This window comes from Microtus oregoni, unplaced genomic scaffold, assembly GCF_018167655.1.
Source record: "Microtus oregoni isolate MIOR12 unplaced genomic scaffold, Mior012 000036F_ref0000092, whole genome shotgun sequence".
In the NCBI taxonomy this organism is placed as follows: Eukaryota; Metazoa; Chordata; class Mammalia; order Rodentia; family Cricetidae; genus Microtus; species Microtus oregoni.
The window spans coordinates 6,461,914-6,483,396 of NW_024543095.1; the positions used below are offsets into that span (position 1 = coordinate 6,461,914).

At 41.9% G+C, this 21,483-nt stretch overlaps 1 protein-coding gene across 2 annotated transcripts in view; it reads left to right on the top strand.

Annotated features, from left to right (window-relative positions):
• The first annotated feature begins 391 nt into the window (after nucleotides 1–391).
• Nucleotides 392–21,483, top strand: part of Rasgrp3 (RAS guanyl releasing protein 3) — a 99,101-nt gene continuing 78,009 nt past the window's right edge. For both annotated transcript variants that reach the window (XM_041631306.1, XM_041631310.1), the window contains exon 1: nucleotides 392–613. The gene's annotated coding sequence lies outside the window, so the exon portion shown is untranslated. The remainder of the gene's footprint in view (nucleotides 614–21,483) is intronic.

Below are 21,483 nucleotides of genomic sequence, written 5' to 3' on the forward strand. Positions count from 1 at the left end.
AAATTCAAGCTCTGCTAATGGGGACCTAGGTGACAACTCTTCTGCTCATACCAAAGCTGAATTGTTCAGGCTAAATTTTCTTTAGCCTGTTTACTGGTGCTGACTTGAAAGGAACACACACACACACACACACACACACACACACACACACACACCTCTGACTGCTTTTGAAATCAAATACATTTCCTGCCTCTTCTCTTCTCAGTACTCACACAACCAACTTATTTATAGCCCAGGAAAGGGGAAAAAAAACAACGCTCCACTGGAGGCCGGAAAACTAAGTAGGGAAAGAATAGGAGGAAGTGGGCTTGCCATTTAGCCAAACAACCTTTACTTCATTGAGCTCAAAGCTTAGTGGCTTCACAGTGGTGGTGGTGGTGGTTAGGCTTAATAGGCTTGCAAATTCCTTTCTTTCTTTCTTTCTTTCTTTCTTTCTTTCTTTCTTCTCTTCACTTTTGAACTATCCTTGATCAATGGCGGCAACGACAGCTTTTCCAAAGTGAGAACAGCAATATGTTGGTGTTCAGACACATTGAAAAGACACTTCCAAGAACTTGGTGAAAGAAAGACGATTCGCCAGTGTCTTGAACGACAGACGTGTCTGCGAATTAAGGTACGTGTCATTTTTAAGTTTGCCTCTTGGTATGTTTTAAGGCATTTCATTGGCTTTGCATATTGGCCAAAGGCAGTATTTGTGACCTGTGGGCACGTCCTCCTGTAACTGTTCAGTGAGCTTTGCTTGTGTCTCTGAAGAGCAGCCAGCAGCCCCAGCGATGACATCCTGAGCTTCTAATAGTGAATGCTTCTCTTAAGGTGATTGAAGGTGGTTGTTTCCTTGTGGTAATTTCTGCTAATCTCAGCATCATCTATAATCTCGTTGATGACCACTTTAGATAAAACATCTGCCTGATACTGTGTGTGATTTTTGTTGTGCTGATCAATAATCCATCTGCCGTTTCTTTGATCAATACCAGCTTAGAGTATACATAATAGGCATGTCTTTAGACACAGCCAATCACCGACGTTACTTAGTATTTTACTGAAAATTAAGTTTTGTGTAAAATCAGGAAGATGAAAATGATTCTAGTACAAAGTTTTCTTTTTTGATCAATCATTCTTTAAACAATAATGAACCTTCTAGAAGATAGAAAAACAACCCAGCACAGAATTTTCCACTGTTAGGAACTGTTTATTCGTAATCATTATTTGTATTTAATTTTTTTTCCCCCAACACATTTCTGCTGCATATATTTTGAGGGTCTTGAAACATGGCCTTGTGCTTAGAAATGAAAAAGTAGGAGGGAAACTAAACTCAAGAATGCTCACAAAAACTCGGAAGTTTCCTGGGGACATTCTAAATGACATTCCTCGCCACTAAGTGAGCGTGTTTGTTTAACTGATGAGCCTGGGCGCTTCTGCAGCTGCAGATAGAGAAGGCTGATTGATGGCAGTTCAGTGATTGACAAAGGAGCAGGCTCCCTGGTTGTTGGGAAGGAAACTGGTTGCTGTTCTTTCTGCCCCTCCCTGTTGAGATTGGTGTGTTTAGAATCTGCAGCAAGAAGATAGCAAGTCTGAAAGAGAACTGTGAGTCTGCCAGAGCTGGTGAGGAGCCTAGGGCTTCCTTCTAGGTCAGGGCGGCTCTCTTTGGCCCTTTCATATTATTCTGAAGGAATTTAAGTCATTTTGATTTGTCTTGTTTCTGACCAGAAATTTGTAAGTCATTCCATGGAAATGGTGCTCAGAGTTCAGGGCTTCTATGTATAACAATCCTAGCTGTCCTGGAACTAGCTCTTGTAGACCAGGTTGGCCTTGAACTCACAGAGGTCCTCCCAAGTGCTGGGATTAAAGGCATGCACCACCACCACCCAACTCAGGGATATTTCTTTATCATAGAAAAAGCACTGAATATAAGAGATGTAAACAATCATTCTTAAATTGATTCAGGGCACCATAGTACTCCAAAGCCAATTCTGCGTCCATCTTGTTCTACTGAGCTGTCACACGCGTGACTCTAGGGACAGGGATCTCACTCTCAATAACCCTGATTCTGCTAATGCTGAACTCATCCCTCCCTAAATGGCTAAACGACGTTTGCCAGCTAAGAAGATGGTTTCATTCAAGTGCTTTTCACATAGGCAGCAAGCAGGAGGTCTGAGGTCTCATTCCCCTGCCCTCACGTGGGTGCTGGGCAGCCTAGATAGCCAGGTTGGCAAGCTCTGGATTCATTACCTAGTGCTTTCCTCAATGAATGCATCAGAGTAGGACCTCCGGTCATCCTAACACCTCTGCATGTGAGAACACGTATACACACATACACAGCACACACACACACAAATCAAAAAGAAAAAGATACTTTTACAGGGAACATTATGAGAGTTACGTTTTAATATGAATCAACTTTTAAACAGTAGATTAAAATTATGAGTTTGGGCTTTATTTTGGAATATTATACACACACACACTCACACACACACACACACACACTCCAAATTCATATTGTTTGCTATTGGTTTCTGGGTGCTCAGCTTAATAAAAATATTCATGAGATGCATATCTTGGGAATTGCTTAACAGCATAAGTTACTTGAGTCATTTTCAGGCTCCTGAGAGTATTTTAAGTTAGGTAATTTTTAAAAACTTTTATGATTTTTTTTTCTACTTTTCTCTTAACTAAATAGAGGTACGTTATCTCCAGGGTAACTCTTACAATCACTGTGTTTACAGGTGATGCAGAATAGTTACACTGGGCCTCGTTTTTTGCAGGAATTAAAGCAGAGTCAAATGATCACGTGAAGCTGTGGTCATTTAGATAGTCCATGAGAACAGCGTTCAATTTGTGAGACGTGTAAAAGAGGGTGTGGGGTGAATCAGGCCAAGATCAGGAAGCTAGAGTCTTCTCCCATCTGACCTGAAGTTGGGCAGAGGACAGGGTATGCTGTGTGTTGTGTTCTATGTTTCTACAGAAGCCCTAAATTTCAGATTAAGGGTCTTGGCACAGTCCCATTCTCCTCCCTCAAGCTCTGAAATTCAGGCTAGCAAGCAGCACCCCCACCCCCGCGACCAAAGCATATCGATAGAGTTCTCCTAGTTGTTCAGATCATGTCAGTCAGATCTTAGCAGTATCAACATTAAGTTAGAGAAAAGGAATTAAAAAGAAATTGAAAGTAGAATTAAATTATAAAATTGGAGAATTAAATCCCACATATGGAACCAAACTAATGATATAGATAACGCATCCCAGATAAGGAAGACCTCAGTCGGGAGGCTTGATGGAGATAGAAAGTTAAGTTGGTTCCTGGAGAGCAATGATATGATATGCCCAGAGATGAGAAAAAACACGGTAGGAAAGGAAGTGGGAGCAAGGGCAGAGAGGGAGGTGTACATGGCATGCTCAAGGAATACGGATATTAGATGGAGGATGCGCATTGAAATGTGAATTTCTGATATATATATATATATATATATATATATTCACACATACACATATATATTCTAGTATCTGTGTTCTATTGCATAGGTTTGCTTGGGGACAATTGTATGGATCTCATATTTATAAAACTTTAACCTTTCACCTAAAATCACATTTAATTAATTCACTTTTATTTTTAATCCCATTTTCTGGCAACCTAGACAGAGAACTGGGTCATCCAGCTTGACCAGAGCAGAGAAAGGAACATGTGGGGCACATGAGAAGTGCCTGGAAGAGGTGGAATTTATACTGCCGTAGATCTGATGCCAGACTGAGGAATGTTGATCTCAGTGATGTCATGGGACACAGAGATGCTGGACAGGGCGATGGCATGGATAAGATTTGACACAGGGTTTTCTAGGGTAGGGAGAGCAGGTTCCTAAGGCCTGGGTTTGGATGCAAATGAAAAAATGAAGGATCCATTAGGGATCAAATTGACCTGGTTTCTCTCTCTCTCTCTCTCTCTCTCTCTCTCTCTCTCTCTCTCTCTCTCTCTGTGTGTGTGTGTGTGTGTGTGTGTGTGTATGAGAGAGGGGGGGAGGGAGGGAGGGAGGAAGAGAGACTTAAGGTTTGCTCAAAGCCTATCAAAGGTAGCTCTGAGTCAGGGAGTGACACAGGGATTTTCATTAGATTTTAATCAGAGTTGTATGGAGTTTGATGGTAGAATAGCCAGGTATAAGAGCAACTAACAGTCGGAAACATGGAATAGCTGAGAAGGAAGGCAAGGAATGGCTGTTACAGCAGCTTATTACTATTGAGCACTTACTATATCTCAATGAAAAGTCAGGACACTGATCTCCATCACCATATTAAGTGTTCCCAAGCAGTTCCTGGAAGATTCCGTTGGTAGTCACGTCTGATAGGTGAGAATAGAGCCCAGAGGATGTTACCAGCTGTCCACATTTCAGTACTACTGTCATTGAAAGACAACAGGAAATGGCACCAAAGCCTATGTTCTGCTATGATCTAGATTCCTGGTTTCTTCTTGTTCTAAATCTGAGAAGACTTCATAGAATTCTTTGCCTTTGTTAGTAGTACTTTCTTATTGGGACTGCCAGCCCACAAAAAAATGACACAGAGACTTCTTACTACTTATGAAAGCTTGGCCGATAGCTTAGGCTTGTTTCTAACTAGCTCTTACAACTTAAATTAACCCATTTCTATTCATTGTGTGCTGCCATGTCCCATTTTGTGCGTAGTGTTCATTCTGCCCTTGGCTGGTGATTCCTCCTTCTTCTTCCCAGCGTTCCCTTGCCTCGAAAATCCTGCCTAGCTATTGGCTATTTAGCTTTTTTTATGAAACCAATTACCGTGACATATTTCCATACAGTGTAAAGGAATATTGCACAACACCTTTGGATTAGTATCTCTCTGAAGAAATGGAAATAGTTTATACAAAGGGATTTGAGTTATTATTGTTATCATCTTTGGTTTTTTTATAAGACAGGGTCTCACTCTGTAGCCCAAACTGGCAATCTTGCCTCAGCTTCCCCAGTGCTGGGATTACAGAAACGTATCATTACAATCGACTTTATTTGTTATATTAGTAGGGCTGTGGAAAACCCTTCATAAAATTACTCAGACCCTTCAGGGCCCAGCACATGCAAGGCTCCAGATTTCAGGACAAACACCACAAGCAAAGAATGAAAAAGAAATATATTAGTTTTATTATGTTCGAATATTAAAGATAATAGAGATATTATGACATATTATAAAAGATGATACAGGATTATAAAAGATAAACTTTAAGATACACATGTAAGACTATTGTTAATACAACTTCTTGAACATCACAATGTATCTTTTTAAGGAGAAAATGAAAAGTCTAACTTGGGAAATAATCAAATTCAGACAAATATGTGTGCAGATTTATTTTCTTTTTAAAGACTACTTGTTTGTGTTTGCCTGTTTGCATGGGTGGAGGTAAAGTATCTGTGTGCAGTACCCTCTCAGGGCAGAAGAGGGCATCTGGTCCTCTGGAACTGAAGTGAGCTGTGGGGCCAGTGCTAGGAACTGAGTCCCTGTAATTTGCAAGTGCTCCCAACAGGCGAGCAGTCTCCGGGCTCTGTAGAAGAATCTTTATTTGCAACAGCAACACTTGTGTGTGTGTGTGTGTGTGTGTGTGTGTGTGTGTGTGGAGGAGGGGAGGGGGTGGCGCATGCTTTTAATCCCAGCACTCGGGAGGCAGAGGCAGCGGATCTCTGTGAGTTCGAGGCCAGCCTGGTCTACAAAGGGAGTTCCAGGACAGCCAGGGCTGTTAGAGAGAAACTCTGTCTCGAAAAACAAACAACAGCAAAAGAGCAACAGGTAACACGTTATTACGAAATAGAAAATACAAAGATATAAGGGAGTTGTTTAATGCTATTTCATAATTTTCAATTTCATAGAGCCATTAGTCTCCATTAGAATATTTAAAGGTGTTGGGAAATAGCCATACTTAATGTTACGTGTGAAAGAAAAGGCTATATGATTATATTTGTGGTATGGTCAAACTTGCACGCATATGTGAAGGAATTAAGCTTTGAGACTTTATAAACTAATGTGTTAACAGCAGGGATCTTTAGTCAGAGACGCCAAAGTGACTCTTCTACTCCGTCTTGGGATAAATAAATACACACTACTTTATCAATAGGATCAAAACCCTAATACTATCTATAAAGTAGAGAGCCGAGTCTCTGTCCTATGCCCTGCTGTCATGGTTGAAAATATGTTTGTGCTAATTCAGCGCCATTTGCAGCCTCCTCGCCCAGTTAAGAGCCGTATCCTGTTTGTGACAGCGTAATTTATGGTAATGGTAAGGCTTGTGATGCACTGGCCTGCTCTATGACTTCACTGTATTCAGTGGTAACAGGAAACAAAGACACACACACACATGCTTTTCTTTTCTTTCCGTAATTGTTTTAGTAATAATTGACAATTGGAGGAAATGAATGGCAGAGAACAATTATAGGCAGACAAGATTGCAGCAACTCGGACTGGGGGTTTCAGTGGACCCTGTCTCGGCGTTATTTCTGCATTCACTGCAGAACCCCACAAAGACATTATTGTTCTGTTCTCAATCTACTGTGAAATCACTATTTTATTTATTTATTTATTACTGGCAGTGACTCTATTCTTTGCTGTAGCACCCCACCACCACCAATATGTAATTCAGTAATCCGATATCCATATCAGGTATTGGTGTTGAATAGTTTATGTCCACTGCTGTTCTGGGCCAAGGTGAGCTTCTCCGTGCGCACACATCCAGGAACGCTACTCAGCAACATCTTTGGAATTTTCCTGCATCAGAACTAGCTGTCTGCAGCTCATACATGAGCTGTTAAAATTTTTACTTTCCATTGAACTTGAAACAATTACATTCAGGTTTCTATTTCTACAAAATGATCTCTTGCCTTTGTTCAGTAGCAGAAGACAGGACTAGGGAATAAAAGTGAGGTTGGTGGGCAAAAACTCAGGATGAATGATTCATGATTCATGGTCCTGCTTCCTTGACGTGAATTGGGTATAGTTAATAATGTCTTAGATGAAAATGAAGAGTGTATTATCAATATGCTGGGAAAGGCTCGAGGGACCGAAGGCAGCTCCATTTTTGAAGGGCTTCTATCCATGGCTGATGTGTTGGGAAGTATTAAGGTTCTGTGCATGGACGGCTGAACAAGAACAGGCTGTTGCAGCCTTTGCTCCAGTCCCATTTGCTTCCAGTGAATTCAGTTGGGAATAGAATTCTGCATTGGCTCTGGCTACTGCTTTTATTAGGGAGGCCTGAACACCAGTGGAATCCAATAGGGGTAGAAAATGAGCTTCCTGATTCATTTTACCTGGTCAAGTGACTGAATTTAAAAAAAAGATAAAAATAAAAGGGTTAAGTGAATTTTAGCAATTTGTTTTATTTAACCACCTATACCTAGATTGTTACGGATTCAACATTTGATCTCTATAAAAACTGTTAATGAGATATTTTACATTTTCCTTTTTTCCTACCATCTTCGAAGTCTAGTGGCTTTGGTGTCCAGTGACTGCTCTGCACGGCCACCCATGTAAGTGTGGGTTACGCCTCTGCAGTGTTCAGGACCCCTGGTCTCTTCCATCCTGCCAGAGAGCTGGCAACTCTTTGAGGTCTCAACTAAAATGGAATAGTTGGAAGCAGGCAACGGGTTGGTGGCCTTTGAGGTTTGCTCTATTAGAACAACTCAGAGTTTATTGAGTCTGAGCCCCTATGGAGTTCTCAATTGAAAATGCGGGTGAACCGGCAGGAGTTGGGGGGAAAGGGCTCGGTGGGTAAAGAGCTTACAGAGAAGTTTGGAGGACCTGCGTTTGCATCCTTAACGGGCACAGAAGAGGTGGAAGGGGTGGTCTGTCTCTGTAGCCCCAGAACTTTGGGGACAAAGACAGACAGGTATTGAGGCTCACTGGTCTGCCACTCTGCCCCAAATGGCAAGTTCCATGTTCAGTATGAGTCTGACTCAAAAAATAGGGTGAGAAGCCCGGTTAGTGTATCTGCACACACACATACAACACCGACAGGAGATTAGTGCAGATTCAAAACCCATCTGGATTACGTGCTTGTAATAGACTTTATTGGTCTTGAATCTGCATTACTTGCTTGGGGGTATTGTGTGTGTGTGTGTGTGTGCGCGCGCACTCGTGTGCGTGCACATATTTTAGACCTAAAATAGATTTCTCTACACAGACTGCAACTGAGCTCCAGGAAGCATAAAAAGGAATATATCTTTAGCAAGTAAAATGTGCATGTGTGTGTGCACTCGTGAGCACACACACACACAGACGCACATACACACGTCACACAGTTCTAGCATTGTGACTACTTGATGCTCCTTCATGAAGGGTAGGAAGCGCACTTCAATAGCCTCGCGTGACTCTCTGCCCTGGGGACTCCCATGCCAGTCAGCTGGGTGATAAAGATAGCTCTGTGGGCTAACTGAGGAGATCCAAAAATAACCCTGTGGAAGAGGATCAAACCAGAAGATCCTGTAAGTTCCCATGGCCCTGCCAAAGGCAGAGACCTGGAAATCCAGGCCCCTGGAGCCCTGACGAGGGGCTGCGGCCAACTGCAGCAGTCTTATTTGGGGTTCCTTTCGTGTTACACAAGATTTGAATTAGGAAGGTAGATTTAGAACAGTCAGAAAAATTCCAGACTCAGAACAAAAGCTAAAGAAGTCTAAAACACAAGTAATGACCACTTGAGGTGTGGCTCACAGGTTGGGAATGCTCCAGAAGGTTGGGGATTTTCTTGGACCTCTGAGTTCACTTTCCATTTTCTCCCCAGAAGCAAAGCTATAAATAGTGATCGAGCAGATGCACCTAAAATGCCATATGTCTTCAACGAAATTGCTTCAACGTACCTACGATGAATGTATAATGAACTAAGTTCTTGTTTGATAAGTTATTGTTTAATATAAATATGTTACATTTCTGAAATTGTTTTTATTTATATAGGAATGCAATGGTTTATATGGTATTTCTCCATTGATGAAATATATTTTATACACTAATTATATTAAAATGTTAATGATTTTATTATATGAACAATATATGAATGCCATGTTAATAAATGAAATGGCATAAACTGTTAACTTATTATCACCTTGTCTGTAAAGAAGCAAGCAGTAGTAAAAATTGCAGGAAGCAAATGCTGTCCTGCATTCCAGGACAAACCTAAGAAGTAAATCCTATTTAAATTTATCTATTCATGTTGGTAGAAAAGCCAATCCATTAACGAAGAATTCTCTAGAAAGTCACTTATCTAAGTGACTCGGGGACAAAGTTTTTCTTAGTCATCATGCCCCCACCTACCCCCACCACTGACACTGGGTTTCTCTGTATAGGCCTGGCAGTCCTGCAGTGAGCTTTGTAGACCAGATTCAAACTCATAGTCTGCCAGGGATTAAAGGCATGCGCCACCGCCATCCGTCTCTTCTTGAGTCTTTTATGTCTAAGCTTACTTCCAAATGCTGGTCTTGGCTTTTCTGTAAGGAAATACCTTTGGCTATATACTTGATGTGTAGCTATATATATAGGCTTTCCTTGATTTACAAATAGGTGAGTTTTGCTGAAGGATAGAAGACAGCAAATTGCAGAGGCGATTAGAATTAAACAGTGAAGTATATTGAAAATCAAACTGTACAAAATTGCTCAGGACTCCTTGTGGAGAGGGTGAGACGGGGCTTGGAGGAGTGGCTGCAGCTTCCAGATCTGGGGAAGGGAGGGAGGGTATGCAATCAGTCTTCGCTTCCGGTTCTTATGCCTTGGTGAGCAGCTGCTAGCTGGATCCTGAAGTTACTGCCAGTTTTTGTTTTTGTTTTTGTTTTTGTTTTCAGTCAAGGTCAATAAATCTGGGTCAAGTGAGCCAGTGTTTAGTTTTACAAAACAGTAAGTGAATCCAGGGACCTCTAAGAGGCTTGGGACAGAAGTTTGGGAAGGGGAATAGAGAACACCTCTCTCTGCTTGATTCTCCCACGGTCCTGATGTTCCTCCAGCTGTAAATACTTTATTGCTTGATTGTGTGTGTGTGTGTGTTTGCACATGTGTGAGTGTTCACTCGCCATTGCACTCATGTAGAGGTCAGAGTACAACTTCTGGGGAGTGGGTTCTCTCCTTCCACCTGGTTTTGAAGCAGGGTCTCTCTTGTTTTACCACTGTGCTGTGTAAAAGAGTCTACAGCTGATTTCCCAGTCTGTGCTGCCCATCTTGCCATGGGAGTGCCAGGAATACAGATGTGTACACATCACCATAGCTGGCTTTTTAAAAATGTGAATTCCGAATATTGAATTCAGGTGGTCAAGCTTATGTGGTAAGTGCTCTTTACCCACAGAGCCTTCCCCTTTGCTCTTTCTACCTTCCAAAGGATTTCACCCTCTCCCACAAATGTAATTGTTTCCCATTTCTCTCTAAACTCATTCTCCCCAGGTACACTTGCTCTTGCCATCAACGTATAACCAACCAATCCTGACCTTACTTAAAGAGCTTTGGGAGAATTTGAGTTTATGCTCTAGGCCCAGGGTTGTCTACTTGCTTGCAATATCCCTCTTCTTGGTGTTTGTCATGCTCTCAAACTTAGTGTTACTGAGAAAAGAATTCCATCCTCTATTGATGTCCACTCTGTGGGCGATGCTCTTTGAGATGCTGGCATCACTCCATTCGACTGGGGCCATATGCCCATCATGTCCTTCACCCACCTTGAACCCAGTTAATGTGTCTTGTTTCTATTCCCAGCATTCCTCTTTCCATTCTTGTTCCTTTTTACCTCCTTCGTGAATTCTCTTAGTGACCTTCCAGCTGACTTCCCACCCCAGAAACTCTCTCCACAAACTCCGCTTTCTGAAGTCCTGAGAGAACAGTGTGTCTGGGAAGGGGTGTAAACTGCCTACGGTCTTAGCCCAGGTTGCCAGAAACAGAACAAAAAAAGGGTTGTATCCATTTCAAGAAAAGTTGTGTGTTGTGTAAATGGAAGAAGTGACCAGGGAGGTAAGGGCTTTTCTCTAGAAACCGGAATGTCAGCAGCTAAAGCTGTATGATGGAGCACGATGATCACTTCTCTTTCCCTCCCTTCAAAATCTCACCTGGCCCCTTCCTTCTTTCTCTTGCTTCCTTAACCTCACCACATGCCCACACACGGGACTAGGAAGAAGCCTGGCAGCTCCCCAGTTTATATCTCTTAGAAATGAATGCATGCCAGCCGGATGGTGGTGGCACACGCCTTTAATCCCAGTATTCAGGAGGCAGAGGCAGGTGGGTCTCTAGAGTTCGAAGCTAGCCTGATCTACACAGTGAGTTCCTGGATAGTCACAACCACACAGAGAAACCCTGTCTTGTGAAACCAAACAAGGATGCATCTCTTTCAGCCACTGTATATCTTTTGACTTAATCCATTTACTTAGCAAGTAACTATGCATAGGTAAGGACTTTATATTGTCATTTTTGGCTGCTTTCTACCCTGTGTACCTGTGTGTGCACGAATGTGCTTGCCTGTAAGTGTGTGCATAGAGGCCACAGTTTTGTTGAATGTCTTCTATCACTCTCTGCATTATTTTTTGAAGCAGGGTCTCTCACTGAACCTAGAGCTCCTAATTGGCTAGACGGGCTGATGGGCAAATTTCTGGGACACACCTGCCCCTCACCCCAGTGATGGGTGCACCACACCTGGTATTTTACATGGGTGATTGACCTCCAAATTCAGATCATGTTTGTGCGTAAGCACCAACGAAGACATTTCCCCAGCCTGTTGTCTACTGTTTTCGAGGTCTTTGATTCATTCTTCCTTGGAGGCTGACTTCCTTTGTGGTTTGATTTTTTGTTGTCGTTGGGGAGGTATGCTTTGATTCCTAACTTTTTTTTATCTCTTGTTTGTTCTACAAGGTTTGCTTTGTAGTTACCACCTGAGGCTTAAAACATCTGATATTTTTAGCCATCTATTTTAAGCTGAAAACAATAACTTTTTGTTACTAATGTCACAATTTACATCATTCCATATTGTGTATCTGCTAACAAATGAATGTAGCTATAGCTAATATTAATACATTTTGTGTTCCGTTTTCATACAGTAGTTAAAAGTGGCTAGAGCGTCACCATTGTGGTATAAGACTATGGAAGGAGGGGTTGGAGAGATGGCTTAGTGGTTTAGAGCCCTGGCTTCTCTTCCAGAGGTGCTGAGTTAAATTCCTAGCAACAACATGGTGTCTCATAATCATCTGTAATGAGATCTGGCACTCTCTTCTGACCTGGAGGTATACATACAGACAGAACACTGTATACAGAATAAATAAATCTTAAGAAAACAAAGAATATGGGTGGATGCATACTTACAATGAACTCACCATTTTTCTTTTCAGTCTTGTGATGGTCAAAATTGAGTCCATTCAGTTGGAACCATATTTCAAATTTCATATTTTGATGATTTTCCAGTCAGTGATATACAACATTTAGTCTGTGGTGATGCTGGGCAGTGGCTGTGAGCCCTATTTCCCTGCCAGGTGTACAACTACAGAACAAACATCTGGCCCACTCTACCCTCCTGTGCTGCAATGCACCAAAGGTTTAGTGAATTAAATGAATTCTTTTACTTTCAATATTTTTGACATCTGAGGAACTTTTGGGGGATGCAATGCCATTGTAAATTAGGGAATATCTGCATTCTGAACTCGGCTAAATACTTACATTTTAACAGAGATGGGTTTAACATCTTTTATTTGATTTATTATTTTGTGCGTGTGGGTATTTTTGCCTGTATGTGTGTGTGCACTGTGTGTGTCCAGTGCCCTCAGAGGCTAGAAGAGAGCATCAGCTCCCCTGGGACTGGAATAGCAGCTGTGAGCCTCCGTGCGGGTGCTGGGGACCAAAGCTGGGTTCTCTAGAAGAGCAGTCAGTCTCTAAGGCCTAGAGAGAAGTTTGACACTTTCCTGTAGTTAGTTACTGACTAACTGACTTCGAGCTAGAGAGAGCTCGAAGACCTCTCTCTAGCTCCTAAGGGGTGTCTAACTGGTGATGAACCCACACCTTTTGTGTGTCTGGGGGTTCCCTTTCATCTCTTTCCTTTCTGAAAGATGATCTTGCCAGGTTTGCTATCTCTGGTTGACAGATTTGTTTTAAAGCTTCTGTGTACGTCATTCCATTTTTCTCTTGGCCTGTGAGGTTTCTTCTGAGAAACCTGATGATTGTTTTCTGAAAGTTTTCTCTTTATGTGATGAGTTGTTTTCCTTCTTGCTGCTCTTCCATATTTGTTTTGTCTTTGAATTTTGAGAAATGATTCCATTGTGTCAGCGTGACGGTATCTTTCTGTGTTAACTACCTGAGGTTTATTGGAGTTCAGGGCTCCGAATGTTTATCTTTCCGTCTAGATCTTACAAGGTTTCTGTCAACTCAATTGCGCACTATGGGATTCACAGAATACATAGAGCAAACAGGGCAGAAGCTGACTGGAGGAAACAGCAATGTCTTCCTGGCATAGCATCAGAATTCCTTCAGAATGAGGCAATGCTTTTTATGGTCTTACCTTGGAAGCTGAACTATCATTTTTTATATATCCTGTTGGCCAGAGAGAATCTGCCTGGATCCAGTGTGAGCTACCCAAGAGTCTGTGAGGTTAGCTGAGTGACATCTACAGGCTGCTACAAGTGTGTTCTATACAAACGTCACAAAGCTGTGATTACAAAATCTTATTCCCCTTCTTTTTTCTGTGTAATCTTGGCTGTCTTAGAACTAACTTTGAAGACCAGGCTCGCCTCAAATTCACAGAGATCTGCCTGCCTCTGCTTCTCAAGTGCTGGGATTAAAGGCGTGTGCCACCACCACCCAGCTTCAATGTGTTAAATTTTTATGGTAAAAATTTATTGTGTCATATGTGTGTGTATAAACATATGACACCATAAATCCTTATATGTGTGTGTATGCATATATATGTATTTATGAACTTCTCCCACACCCTACCAATACTATCATGTCCACTGGCAGTATCCTTGCTCAGGACTCAAGACTCACTTAAGATTCACTCAATGAGAGGGAAATCAATTCTGGTACTTAACATTGCCATCTGTCTAGTGAAGCCATCACTCTTTGGAGGAGATTCTACACCAACCACTTTCCTAACCCAACACAATCCCTAACTACATTCTAAGTGTTCGTCCTTTTTCCCCCAGATAAGTGTCAACCCTCATCAGGAAACTTCTCTTTGTAACAGCCAGAGACCATTACAGAAAACCACAATGAGTCACAAGTCAGAGTTGTGGTACCCAGTGCCAATGGATCCATCTACAACACAATTCCTGCACCTAAGGCTCAGGAATCACTACAGAGTAGGGGGGCAGAAAGATTGCAAGAGACAGAGGAATAGGGAGTTTGCTGTGAGATTGTGTCTGTTAACAATATCAGAAGGACAGTTGTCAAAAAACACCTTCTCTGTGCCATTTCTTTTCCTTTTGAAAACAAATTCATGAGACACATATCACCCCTCATTTTGTTGTTTAAGGTAGACTCCTAAAAGCAGTGGTGTAGAGTTGCTCACCGTCCCTCAAAAGTACTCAGGCTCAAGGACGTAGCTGAGAAGTTGGGTCTTTGGGCTCGTCATTCTGTTCAATTTTCTATTTTAGCGACAAAGTGATCAGGACAATCACAAAGTTCTTGAAAATTGGGAAGGGGAAGAACGTTTGGTAAGGTGCTGTCTTCAAGTAAAGAATTGCCATCATGTTCCTAGTTTCCTTGTATCTCACCCACAAATTCCTGCACCTCATCCCAAACATGTAAAATGAATGGAGGCTGAGAAAGTACTTCCAAACATAGGCGGGCGGCCCAGGGAAACCACATGGCCTCCTTTTGGAATCAGACGAAAGGATTAGTCTGGAAAGAATTTTCCATCTGTTTCCTTGATAAGACTGATTAGAACCATCTATCTAGCTGTGCACACTCTGAACTAACAGGCGGCGCACTGTACCATCTGGCCTGGCTAAATTTAGTGCTGCTGTCTTCAAGGAGTTCTGGCTCCGTCATGCAGGCAAAGACTTCACCTTCCCGAATCCGAGGAAGAATAGGCGTTAACGGGTGCTAGAGATTGTGCACTCTGCCTACGAGAGATGGCCCACTCGGGCAGCAAATGTTGTGTGAGTTCCCTTAGAACGGCTGGTCACCTACTAGCCAGCTCATTGGGCATGTGCTGGGTAGTTTCTTGTGAGTTTTCTTGTGAGTTTTGTTCTTTTCGTGTTCAATTTACGGCACAGATATGGCCTTTGTCTCTGTGGCACTTATCCCGTCCCTCGCTTTTTCAACTGCATCAGTCAGTGCCTCCTGTCATTTTTGACATAAAGAACTTGCTTTTAATTACTTTAAGACTTTGGAATAAGTAGTTTAAAGGAGTTGCATTGATCAGAGGCGTCTCTCTGGTCCTCTGATGTACACACAACCCTCTACCTTGTGGGAACTGAGCTGAGCTTAAGTCTGTCTTCTTGTTTATTGTTTAATGAGTGTTTACACTCTGGTGGTGAATTTAGACAATCCATACCATGGCCATCAAAATATTATATAACTTTAAATTTTTAGTATCACTTTTTTTTTCCATTTTTCGCCTTCTTTTGAATTCTTAAAGTTCATGGTATTCCATTTTTTTTCCCTTTCATGTTTTGGCTGTTACACATTCTGTGTCTTTTGTTTTGTTTTGTTTGTTTGTTTAAAACTTAGCAAGAATAAAAATGCCAAGGTAACTCTATCAGTAATCTTATTTTACGGGATGACCCAAAGGCGCCCATCCATCATATTTCCTTATATTTTCAACTTAACCATTGCTCTTAAGGAATTATGGTTATCTTTTATTTTTTTAAATAACTTTTTTTCCATTTATTTTACATACAACCATTTTCCCCTCCCTCCTCTTTTTCCATCTTCTCCCCTTTCCCATCTACCCACTCCCCATCCATTCCTCCTTCAGTTCCATTCAGAAAGGAACAGGCCTCCCATGGGCTTGCACAAAGTATAGCACATCAAGTTGAGGCAGGACTGAGCTCCTCCCCTTACACTGAGTTGGGCCTTGGTAATTCAGCATGGGGACCAGGTTACCAAAAGCCAGCTAAACGCCAGGAAGAGGTCCTGGTCTCACTGTTAGAAGCCTTACTAAGAGACCAAGCTGCACAATTGTCACACACAGGCAGAGGGCCTAGGTCAGTCCCATTCAGGCTCCCTGACTGTTGGTCCCACATCCATGTGCTCCCATGAGCTCAGGACCACTGTCTCGTGTGTTCCCTCACTATGACCCCCTGGCTGGTACAATTCCTCCTCCCTTTCTTTTCAAGACTCTCAGAGCTCAGAGCAGTGCTTGTCTGTGGATCTCTGCCTCTGCTTCCATCAGTTACTGGACAGAGTATCTCTGATGGCAATTAGGGAAGTCACCGATCTGTTTACAGTAGATGGCCAGTTCAGGCACCCTTTGCACCATTGTTAGGAATCTTAGTTGGGGTCTTTTTTGTAACTTCATGGGGATTTCCCTTGCACCAGGTTCTCCCTAACCCTGAAATGCCACCCCCCACAACAAGACATCTCTTGTTGGGCCATCATCCTGCCTCCAACCTGCCTCCCACACCCAGGTCACCTAACCTGCTCCTTCTAGTTCCCATTTTCTCCATCCTCCCAACCCCCACTCCCAGTTTACCTAGGAGACCCTTTCTACTTCCCCTTCCCAGGGAAATCCATGCAACTCTCTTTTGGCCCTCCTTGTTATGTAGCCTCTCTAGGGCTGTGGATTGTAGGTTAATTATCTCATCCTTGACATCACCTATGAGTGAGTACATACCATGTTTGTCTTTTTGGGTCTGGGTTACCTCACTCAAAATGATTTTTTTCTAGTTCTATGCATCTGTCAGCAAATTTCATGAGGTCATTGTTTTTTAAAGCTGAGTAGTACTCCACTGTGTAAATATACTACATTTTATTTATCCATTTTTTGGTTGAGGGGCATCTAGGTTGTTTCCAGGTTCTGGCTGTTATGAGTAACGCTGCAAGGAACATCACTGAGCAAATGTCCTTGTGATATGATTGTACATCCTTTGGGTATATGCCTAAAATTGGTATAGTTGGGTCTTGATGTAGATTGATTCCCAATTTTTAAGAAACTGCCATACCGATTTCCAAAGTGGCTGTACAAGTTTGCATTCCCACCAGTAAGGGAAGAATGTCTCCTTTATGCCACATCCTTTTCAACATAAGTTGCCATTAGTGTTTTTTATGTTAGCCATTCTGACAGGTATAAGATGGTATCTCAGAGTGGTTTTAATTTGCATTTCTCTGATGGCAAAAAAAAAAAAAAAAAAAAAAAAAGCCCAGGGCCAGATGATTTCAGCACAGAATTCTACCAAAATTTCAGAGAAGAGCTAATACCTCTCAAATTGTTCTATACAGTAAAAATAGAAGGGACATTACCAAACTCTTTTTATAAGGTTACAGTTACCCTGATACCCAAACTACACAAAGACGCAATTAAGAAAGAGAATTACCGACGGATCTTTGATTTATAGTTGGAGCACACACTTGAATAACGAAGTCTAATAGGAACAAGTTTGATCTAAGGCAGGGATGTGACACACAGCTGTTATCTCAGCATTTGAGAGGCAGTAAGACAGAGTTTGAAACCCGCCTCAGCTACCTAGTAACTTTGTTCACAGTCAGACTTAGCTGTTCACCAAGACCTTGTCTCAAAAACTAGAATCAAACCAAACAAAATCAGCAAGAACAAAAACCACTCCTGGCCTTCTTCTAAATAATTAAGACCTTAGAGACTTTAAATTCTGAACTCATTCTCCTTTGATGCTGTTACTGTAAGGGGTGCCTGGAGTCAGCACTGAACACACACAAACACCAAATTCTCAGCACAAAGGAGATTTTCACCCTGCAGGGACAAGCAGGTGTGGGGGTACAGGAGGTAGGGGTGACTGCCTCTGGCTTGGACAGAGACAGCAGCAGGTGTTCCTGCAGGAGTGGATTTTAGGGAGAAAAAGGGGAAATCTGTGTTAGGGTGAGCTGGTCAATCTGAACATGTTAGCCGGTGTAGTCAGGTAGTGAATTTTGATTGTTGGATCTTGGAGCTTTAGTTAGGCACAAGAAAGTAAGTGGCTAAAAAGACCTTGGGGGCTAGCTCTAGGAATGTAATCTAATAGTTTAGAAAGGGAGAAGAAGGGGGGGGGGGCAGAAGAAAGGCCTGCCAGTGCCATGTTTGCAATGCTTGCGTCTGTGAGAGAGCCCTTCAATTATGGCTGAGAATTTAAATTCTTCTAAAAAAGATTTTTTTTTAAAAAAAAAAGCAATGGTACAATAGTAATAGAATAATTAATGTACATTTAATCTACAGTTTGATTTCATAGCATGCATGCACAGAACCACCACCATAACAACAGAGGTAATCAACATCAGCAAACCTATACAGTTCACACTCAGACACAACTGACTGTGTGGTAGGAAGATCTGCTAGTTCACACTCAGATATGACTGACTGTATAGTAGGAAGTTCTGTTAGATTCCTGTCACCTTAGAAGTCCTAAGGGCCTGATGGCTGGAAAGTGGGAAGAAAAGAGGAAGCAGGGAGGTCCTAACATCCCCCTCCAAGGGCACACCTTCAGGAACTGAAGGGTCTCCCGTTAAGCCCCACCCCTTGTCACCTTCATTCAGCATAGGGAGGAGCTGAGCCTTTAACACTTGGGCACTGTGACATTTATCTAAATCATAATAGTACTGAGTTTGTACTTCCCTTAAATTTTAGTTTTAGGGCCGTTGAGTTGGCTCAGCGGTTAAATGTGTTTGTTCTACAAGCCTGATGACCAGTATTCAATTCCTGGAACGTGTTTGAAGGGGAAAGTGGAGAACCAGCTCTTCAGAGTTGTATATATGCATATACCTGCATCTCTCCCTGCCACTAATAATAGCAATATTAAATGTTACTTATAGAAGTTGTACTGCTTGTTAAAAATATACTCAATGCTCAAGTTAGTCATAAAAGAAAAGGAAAGGGGAATCCTGTTTGGCTTTATAAGCTTGTATATATGCTTGCTTTCATCTTTTCTCATAGCTGTATGGTGCATACTTCATTGAATATTCATTCTTATTATTTTCACCAACTGACTCTTGTCATTAATTAATTAATTAATTTTGAAGACCAGATCATATTCTGTACCCAAGGCTGGCCTGGAACTCATTATTGTAACCCAGGCTGGCCCTCAACTTACAAAATCCTGCCTCAGTCTCCTAAGTATTACTATGACAGGCATGAGCATCCAATTCCTCCCTTCTTCTCTGGTCATTGCGTTGTTCCTGGTTTTAGTATGACATATATTACACTGACTTTGTTTTTCATGCGTCTCTATTGCCTTGTTGACTATTTTCACAGGCTACACTTCTGATGTAGAATCCTTCCTTTCTTTCTTTCTTTCTTTCTTTCTTTCTTTGAGACAGGGTTTCTCTGTGTAGCCTTGGCTATCCTGGAACTAGCTCTTATAGACCAGGCTAACTTGGAACTCATAGAGATCCACCTGCCTCTGCCTTCCAAGTGCCGGTATTAAAGGCGTGCACCACCACGGGCCCAGCACATTCTTTCTTTAAAAAACTTATGTGGGTAATCAGTGCATCCAGCTTTTGAATTGGGCATTTCCATTTCTTTACAAAAATGAATATTTTTTTTAATCTTCAAAGGTTCAGTTTATACATGACCGGATGGGGAATAAGAATCCGATATCCTGCTCCACGGTGCACAACACCCCATGCACCACACTGCCTTACTAGGTTAGAAAAGGACTAACAGAGAAAGATGAATATTTACGGGAGAATTGTCAGCAAGATCGCTAGGAATTTTAAACAAATAGCCGTCCATGGCGTTGGGGCACAGGGGACTTATTTCAAGCCCTTATCGTCTCACCTGGCCTTTCGGTTGAGGACACTAAGGTGAAGGCTGAGAGTTTATTTATAGTCAGTGCCCTCTGGGTACTTGGGTGTCATGAAGTCACTGTGTGTCACAGGCAGCGGGGAATTGCCTGCCTGCGCTGAGGGAAAGGACTCCTCTCATCTGGGCCAGTAAGTTGGATCCACAATTGAACTTGCGCTTATTATATTTAATAAATGTGTTCTTGAATAGTGTGTGTTGAATTTCGATCCATGAGGTGTCATTTTTCACGAACCAGGCCAGGGACTTATCTGTTGCTCATAATGTTTAAACGAATGCCTTTCTAAAAACAAAGAAAGCTTGAGAATTGTGAACCAAGTTTCCTTGCTATAAGAAATATATGTGTATTTAAATCAGGAACCTGGTGTGTAGATATTAGTGACTTAGAATGTGGTGGCTGGTGCCGAATTAATAGTAAATACACTATTAAAAATGCTCTCATTCTAAGATCTCACTCCAGTCTATCAAATTAAAGTATGCAATAAGGACAGGCTGTAGAAGAGCTTTTTGGTTAGGGCTTTTTGTTGTTCTTGTTGTTGTTATCGCTGTTGCTATTTGTTTTTATTTTGTTTTGATTAACCACCGCACCTGGAGCAATGTAGATTTGGATACTGGTGATCCTTGGCCCTGTGCTGACGTTCTATTCCTACCTCAGGTGCAGTGCGAGGTGCTGCCTCTTCAGTCACACAGAGTGGTGTGTGGGAGGGACTGACCTCCTCACCACTCCCAGTGCATGCTGGAACTATGCTTCAGGACACCTTTGGCATTTTGTTTCCTAATAGTCTACAGGTTTGCCTATCGGGAATTGATCCCAGGATTGAAACAGTCTTAGAGTTCACGGGAGCCTTGAGACATGCAGATGAACAATTACTAAAATAGCCAGGGGTGGCAGGCATGTGGTACACACCGGTAATCCTATCATTTAAGGAGCTGATGCAGGAGGATTATAAACTTGAGGCAAGCCTGGTTTACACAGCAAGACCCCGACTCTGCAAACAAACTAATACACAAGATAAAAATGTAAGAAAATAGCAGAAATAGACAGACTCCATATTTTAACTTTGACTGAATTTAGTCAAGTTTAATATCCTTTGAAGAAACTTGTCCTTCTTCATGAAAATTAAGCAGGCACTTTCCACTTCAGTTCTTGAACAGGCATGGCTGGTAGGATGTAATTATGAATTTTTTTTTTGATTTTTCATGACAGGGTTCCTCTGTAGTTTAACTTTGTTTTATATACAAGACAAAGTGTGGTGTTTAGGTGTCCAATCCCCTGAAACTGGAATTAGAGTTGTGAGCTGCCACGTGGATGCTGGGAATTAAACTCAGGTCCACTTGAAGAGCAACCATGTGCTCTTAACCTTTCAACCATCTCTCCAGCCTGTGCAATGAAATATTATTGCTTCTCTTTCTATAATCCATATCTTCCAAGTCAACATTTGTCAGAACTGTGGCCTTTGTATTGTTTTTAGTTCAGATTAGGAAAAACAGAACAGAATTTTTTTTCTTTTGTCAAGTCAGACATAAGCTCAAGAGACAAGGACAGATTTTTGTCAGTAAGAACTATGGCAAAAGAGCTCAACCTAAAGACTTAG